Genomic DNA, 7,439 nt, shown 5'->3' on the forward strand with positions numbered 1-7,439 from the left:
GTCTTCTTGCAGGCAGCACACTCGTCCTGTGTTACACAAAAGACAGAGCACAAAGAATAGCTTGTTAGGGATCTTAGACTATTCACATGGATACAGGTTTGGAAGCTAAAATCAATGACAAATGACACATGTTGCCAATTGATATAGAATGGGAAGCATGGATGACTAATCATATTGGCGGCCTTTTGAAGATTAGAGTCCTATTACTTTATAGTCTTCTTCTCGCGTAAAAAATATGAACTTTGGTTCAGGAGATAAAAAAACTCTACTGTACAGACAGAGCAATCCAAAAAATTGTAGGAATGGAGTACCTGTTCATTGTTTGCCTTCACACATGAAGATAGATAAACAATATATAGCAATAAGATCAATGTCACGCTTTAAAGAAAATACAATGGAATGGTTTACCGCGCTGGTGAGGCTGCGGGGATGGGGCAGGCGCCGCTGCGAGATTGGCGGGAGGACGAGGGTGGAGGCGTGGTGAAGCCAAGTGGTGGACGCCCACGGTACCAACATATGGTGTAGTAGAGATTAAAACAAAACTTCAGCTACATCTTCGTGCAGAAGAGACAAAAAAGAACTAAAAGATAGTTCGAGTCCTAGGCCATTTACACTATAGATATGATTTGCATCCAGATAATTCGAGTCCTACCTCATTTGTAGCTTCTGTGAAAGATAAACACCAATGGTAACATGTTAACTGAAAACTGATGTTATACTTGAAGATTCAGTGGTTTGTTATGAGGAGACAAAAGATCTAGTAGAAGAATAGGCAAGGAAGTAAGGGAAGGTTGACCTCAGTGTCTACAAGTGATTTGTTTTGTGAACAAGAGTGCGCTATACAATAGAATGATCAAAGTATTTTAGTCTTTTGTGATCCATTATTTAGACATTGATATGCAAAAATACTAATTGTTTTTTGGAATATTATGTATTTCTGCTAATATACTATTGCAACTGTTGTTTTTACAAATTGATTTTTTTGTTCTTAGCTAATGGAAATAAGCAATTATGGTAGACATTAATTCTAAGAGCATTTCAGAAGTTGAAAAACAGCAATACTAAAAAACAGAACTCATCATATACAAAGGAATCATTGTAAGACATGAACATGCTTACCTAGAAGAATCCAGTTAGTCCTTTTGACAGATCCTTGGCCAGCCTCTCTATCACCTCACGAAACCTGCTCATGTTCCTTGGTTCTCTCGATGCCTTCCAACTCCAGCTACTAATAGCACATGAGGCATTTAACTATACAACTTTCTAAAAACAATTGTCCACGTAACCTACCACATCAAATAAAATCCTAAATAGAGACATCAACAGTTTGCACTAATAAATACACTAAAAATCATCACCTTCTTCATATGATGTGTATAGGACTACCTTCTTCATCCGGCTTGTCTTGTTGGAGAGGCTTCTCCGAGGCATACGAATATGTTGAAGTATAAACATTGTTGCTCGGTGTAATGTCAGCCTTTACATACAAGTCGCTTTGTCTATATATTTTTGTGTCTGCTTCTTCTCTTGATTTATCACCACCTGTACCCCGCTTCTACATAGCAGGGTCAGTGGTGGCTCTGGCGTAGCATGGAAGCTCACTCACAACTCTACCAGTAAACTAAGCATGCTAAACTGTTAATGAAAAACAAACAAAATGATATTCGCAGATAACATCAGCAATCAGCAACGGATAAATGGAATGGTACAGTGTCAATACCTATTGTAATTGTAGTAAAACAAAGACAAAGAAAGGAGCAAGGATCAATAAAACTTACATGCTAAAATAGCCCTACCACTTGGCATCCTACACACAGGGACAAAAACGAAAAAAACATGTTAGAGTCAGTCTCCAATCAGGCACATGAACAGACCACTAATATATTAATATTCGTACAAGTTAAGGGATATAACTTTAAAATACAGTGTTGTAACTTCTAGTGTTATTTCTGATTCTCTCCCTATATTCCAATTGAGTATCTCCATAATCATCACGACAATCTGCATACCAATACTGACATCTTTTTCTTGAGGAATGTCCCATTTAAATCTCAGATTTCTTGATGAATTACACTCATCGCAAAAGAATGAGCAGTCACAGAAAACCTACCTAGCTGGAATCACAAAAGAATGAGCTACCTATCAAAACACCATTCGTCATCTCCCTGGGCTTCTCTCTGGCCAACGCAAAAGAGCAAATTTCTAACCTTATCGTCGGCCAATAATCTGGGAACTCGCAGTAGATTAACTCAGACAAACTTTATTGATGAATACCTGGATGTTTCATACCAAGCTTTAGATCTGAAGACCTGAACCTTGATGATCTATCCATCCATTGTTTCCCCTGTATATAGAAGACAATATAAGAAAATAAGCAGAGGAAGAACAATCAGTATGTTAGATTTGTATAACTAATGGGGCAGTTGACAAAAGAAGCTTTGTAACCACCATATGCAGACAGACAAAAAGGGACATAAATTTGTAAACACTATTGATATCGTAAATATGATGCAAAACCATCAAGCATAGCATTGATACAATGAAATATTTATCTTGAAGATTATTTTATGTTGTTAATTGTCCAATAGGTTCATAAATCAGTTAAGAGGCTGCTCGTTGTCGGATAGATTCTTAAATCAGCAAAGAGTTTGTAAATGGCAGAAAATTGTCACATATTTGGACAACCTTTTTGGTGCTACCAAACATTAATTCCAGAATTTGGTTGCAAGTTTCAGACACTAACACATTGTGGATGATAGGACATGATTGCTAGAATGTAACTGGTGTCGACAAAAGCAAATTGGAGCCTTACTTAGTGGGTACAAAGGGGTTGCTAACATCTTAAGAGCAGCTATTTGCAGAGAAGGCTGTTCAAATTAAATTATAGCAGTAATCATGAGGCAGTCTGAAAAGTGGCAGTAAATAATATCATCTACTACCAAGGGATTATCCCATAGCACTAAGACAATAAATTCGGACTTTCAATTATATGGATTTACTTGAGGTTTAAAATATAGTTCATGCTCTTGCTCAACCACTTTCTTTCCCGTCCAATTCCTATAGCATTTCAGTACATAAAACCAACTACTGACCATGGCTATGTCGTATGCAGATCCACGGAATTCACCCTCTCCGACCTCTGCGTGAGCTTCCTCTGATCCAAACAAACAGAGTACCACTGATAGCTACATGACCCAAAAACATTCACCGCCGAGACAAAAAGGGAGCAGAAAGCCAAACGGATCCGAGGAAGATGCGTTGAGATTACCTTGCTATTCTACCGGAGTGGCTACCAAAGAACGCTCGTCGCCTGTCCACCACATGCCAACCTCCAAACAAGTGAGGCATCGCGTTGATGGCGGGGAGGAGAGGGGGCGATGGGTGGGCAGTGGGATCGGCAGAACCGTGCACCAAAATAATTTGTGGACGCCTACAGTAGCGTCTTAAGACAGACATGTCAGTAATATGAGATTTGCACAGATAAGTAATGGGCAAACTAAATTACAAGCACCAAGAAACTTCACTCGGAACTTTGTGTAGTGCTCAGCAACAAAATCTACTATTACATGATGTTTAGTTTTACATGATTAGTTTATGCCCAATTTTCACATGTGGCAAAATGTCGAAAATGATTTGTTTGCAACATTGTGCATTCATCTGGTTTGTTGCCATTTTGGCAACATAATTACTTCTGTCTAAAGGACATTGAACTATGCAGTTTTTAAATCACATGTTTCAGAATTAATACAAAAAATACCCCAAAAAATGTGGATGGGCAGTTGAACATTGAGACAGAAGATCGCAAATTCAGAACTGAATTCTAAAACAAACAGAGTACCACTGATAGTTACATGACCCAAAAACATTCACCGCCGAGACAAAACGGGGAGCAGAAAGCCAAACGGATCCGAAGAAGATGCGTTGAGATTACCTTGCTATTCTACCGGAGCGGCTACCAAAGAACGCTCGTCGCCTGTCCACCACATGCCAACCTCCAAACAAGTGAGGCGTCGCGTTGATGGTGGGGAGGAGAGGGGGCGGTGGGTGGGCAGGGGATCGACAGAACTGTGGACCAAAATAATCTGTGGATGCCTACAGTAGCGTCTTAAGACAGACATGTCAGTAATATGAGATTTGCACAGATAAGTAATGGGCAAACTAAATTACAAGCAGCAAGAAACTTCACTCGGAACTTTGTGTAGTGCTCAGCAACAAAATCTACTATTACATGATGTTTAGTTTTACATGATTAGTTTATGCCCAATTTTCACATGTGGCAAAATGTCGAAAATGATTTGTTTGCAACATTGTGCATTCATCTGGTTTGTCGCCATTTTGGAAACATAATTACTTCTATCTAAAGGACATTGAGCTATGCAGTTTTTAAATCACATTTTTCAGAATTAATACAAAAAATACCCCAAAAAATGTGGATGGGCAGTTGAACATTGAGACAGAAGATCGCAAATTCAGAACTGAATTCTAATCATCGTAAAATCAATTAGAATTCAGTTCTGAATTTACGAGAGCATTCTAATCCTCGTAAACATCTTTTGGGGGACTTTTTTAAGTTGGCCATACGCACGGGAATAAATATATATATTGGTACATATATTTACTAAAACATGATTGTATTGATTCTTAGGAACAACGAGCATTCATGTAAAACTTGACGCAACTAAAAGAAATGTCCCTCTCTTAAGCCTTATCATTTTAGCGCATGTTGTGTTTAGATAGTCAACCCTATTTTAGCGCATGTTGGACCATTAAGCAATACACTGCCTTTGTATTCTCAACCTAGACCCAAAAACCCCACCATAAAAAGCAGCTAGATAAATAGCAGCGGGTTAGGAGTATTTTTTGCGTCTAAGTTGCCCGTACTCTATCTACAATGTAACAAGGTATGACTTGCATCTGCACACATGCAAGACATGAGAATTCAGGTAGAAGAATTCAGAGTCTGTAATATAATAAATAAACTTGTGTCAATTTCAAAATGAATCCCCTAAGTGAGGGTCAAAAGAACGCAAACCCCTTGGGCCTCTGATTCACTAAGTTGCCCGTACCCTATCTACAATGTAACAAGGTATGACTTGCATCTGCACACATGCAAGACATGAGAAATCAGGTAGAAGAATTCAGAGTTTGTAATATAATAAATAATCTTGTGTCAATTTCAAAATGAATCCCCTAAGTGAGCGTCAAAAGAACGCAAACCCCTTGGGCCTCTGATTCACACAATTTTAACAAGGCAGCACACCACATAACCTTAGCAGCCAGCGACTCAGCGAGTGTGACGAGGAGGGGTCAATCACCTACGGAGGCGTCTCCATGAGAGAACGACCAGGTGCTAGCAACGGCAATCCGCGCGGCTCCGGTGGCACACGATGGTCAACTAGGTGGCGCCTGCGGACGACTTCTTCTCCACCTCCATTGTGGTAGATACGGCGCGAAGTTGAGCGAGGGAAACAGGGAGCAGCGGTGCCAGGTCGAGCAGGTTGGCGGCTGTCGGGGACCATAATTAGGGGTACCCCCAAGACTCCTAATCTCAGCTGGTAACCCCCATCAGCACAAAGCTGCAAAGGCCTGATGGGTGCGATTAAGTCAAGGCTCGGTCCACTCAAGGGACACGATCTCGCCTCGCCTGAGCCCAGCCTCGGGCAAGGGCAGCCGACCCCGGAGGATTTACGTCTTGCCCGAGGGCCCCCTCAAGCAACGGACATACCTTCGGCTCGCCCGAGGCCCAGCCTTCGCCAAGAAGCAACCTTGGCCAAATCGCCACGCCGACCGACCGTATCGCAGGAGCATTTAACGCAAGGATGGCCTGACACCTTATCCTGACGCGCGCTTGTCAGTCGACAGAGCCGAAGTGACCGCAGTCACTTCGCCGCTCCACTGACCGACCTGACAAGCAGACAGCGCCGCCTGAGCCGCTCCGACTGCTGTGCCACTCGACAGAGTGAGGCTGATAGCAGCCAAGTCCGGCCTCGGGCGCCATAGGAAACTCCGCCTCGCCCGACCCCAGGGCTCAGACTCGGCCTCGGCCTCGGAAGACGACAAACTCCGCCTCGCCCGACCCCAGGGCTCGGACTCGGCCTCGGCCCCGGAAGACGACGAACTCCGCCTCGCCCGACCCTAGGGCTCGGACTCGGCCTCGGCCCCGGAAGACGACGAACTCCGCCTCGCCCGACCCCAGGGCTCGGACTCGGCCCTAGCCTCAGCCGACGGTCTCCGCCTCGCCCGACCCAGGGGCTCGGACTCGACCTCGACCTCGGAGGAGCCTCCGCCTCGCCTGACCCAGGGCTCGGACCGACCACGTCGCAGGAGGGGCCATCATTGCCCTACCCCTAGCTAGCTCTGGCTACGGGGAACAAGACCGGGGTCCCATCTGGCTCACCCCGGCAAAGCAAATAATGATGGCGCCCCGCGTGCTCCATGACGACGGTGGCTCTCAGCCCCCTTACGGAAGCAAGGAGACGTCAGCAAGGACTCGATAGCCCTGACAGCTGTCCTTCCGCCAGGCTCCAGCGCTCCTCCGACGGCCACGACATCTCATGAACAGGGTGCCAAAACCTCTCCGGCTGCCACGACGGCATGCACTTAGGGCACTAGCTCCTCTCCGCTAGACACGTTAGCACACCGCTACATCTCCCATTGTACACCTGGACCCTCTCCTTACGCCTATAAAAGGAAGGTCCAGGGCCCTCTTACAGAGGGTTGGACACGCGGGGAGGACAGGACGGCGTGTGCAGGCCTCTCGCTCCCTCCCACGCGAACGCTTGTAACCCCCTACTGCAAGCGCACCTGACCTGAGCGCGGGACAAACACGAAGGCCGCGGGTTTCCCCTTTTACGCCTGTCTCCCTCCGGTTTTCCCCCCTTCGCGCTCCGTCTCGCGCCGACCCATCTGGGCTGGGGAACGCGACGACAATTTACTCGTTGGTCTAGGGACCCCCCGAGGTCGAAATGCCGACAGTTGGCGCGCCAGGTAGGGGCCTGCTGCGTGTTGACGAACAGCTTCCCGTCAAGCTCCAGATGGGTAGTCTCCAGCAACCTTTCCAGCCCGGGACGGTGCTCCGTTTCGGGAGTCTTGAGTTCATGTCCCTCGACGGCAGCTACGACATGATACTCCTTCCCCCGCCGCGCGACAGCGACAATGGCGGCCGACAACCCGCCCGCCGGCGGTGGAATCGACGACGTCTTCCCCACGCGGCAGAAGAACAACATTCGGGTTTGTCCCGTCGCCTCCCCCACCGACGGAGGAGGAGGCGGGGCAACCAAGGCCAAGCAGGAGGCGGCACCTCGTCGGCTGTCGAGCGAGTCGACAGCGTCGGCGCCCCAACGGGGGACACGTCGGGCATTGACCTCGCGTCTGAGACGAAGATGAGCGTCGTTTCCCCACAACACGCCAACTTCAAGCGAACGGACGACGCCAACACG

The 7,439-nt window shown here is 46.1% G+C and overlaps 1 long non-coding RNA gene across 1 annotated transcript; it reads right to left on the reverse strand.

Moving 5' to 3' along the window:
• Nucleotides 1–2,300: 2,300 nt before the first annotated feature.
• LOC103647810 (uncharacterized) lies at nucleotides 2,301–3,983 on the reverse strand. Its single transcript, XR_002267720.1, has 3 exons — nucleotides 3,932–3,983; nucleotides 3,093–3,185; nucleotides 2,301–2,344 (listed from the first exon to the last, which is right to left on the reverse strand). It is a non-coding gene; the product is annotated as an uncharacterized lncRNA (long non-coding RNA).
• Nucleotides 3,984–7,439: the final 3,456 nt, after the last annotated feature.

The sequence above is a fragment of the Zea mays genome, chromosome 2, assembly GCF_902167145.1.
Source record: "Zea mays cultivar B73 chromosome 2, Zm-B73-REFERENCE-NAM-5.0, whole genome shotgun sequence".
NCBI classification, from domain to species: Eukaryota; Viridiplantae; Streptophyta; class Magnoliopsida; order Poales; family Poaceae; genus Zea; species Zea mays.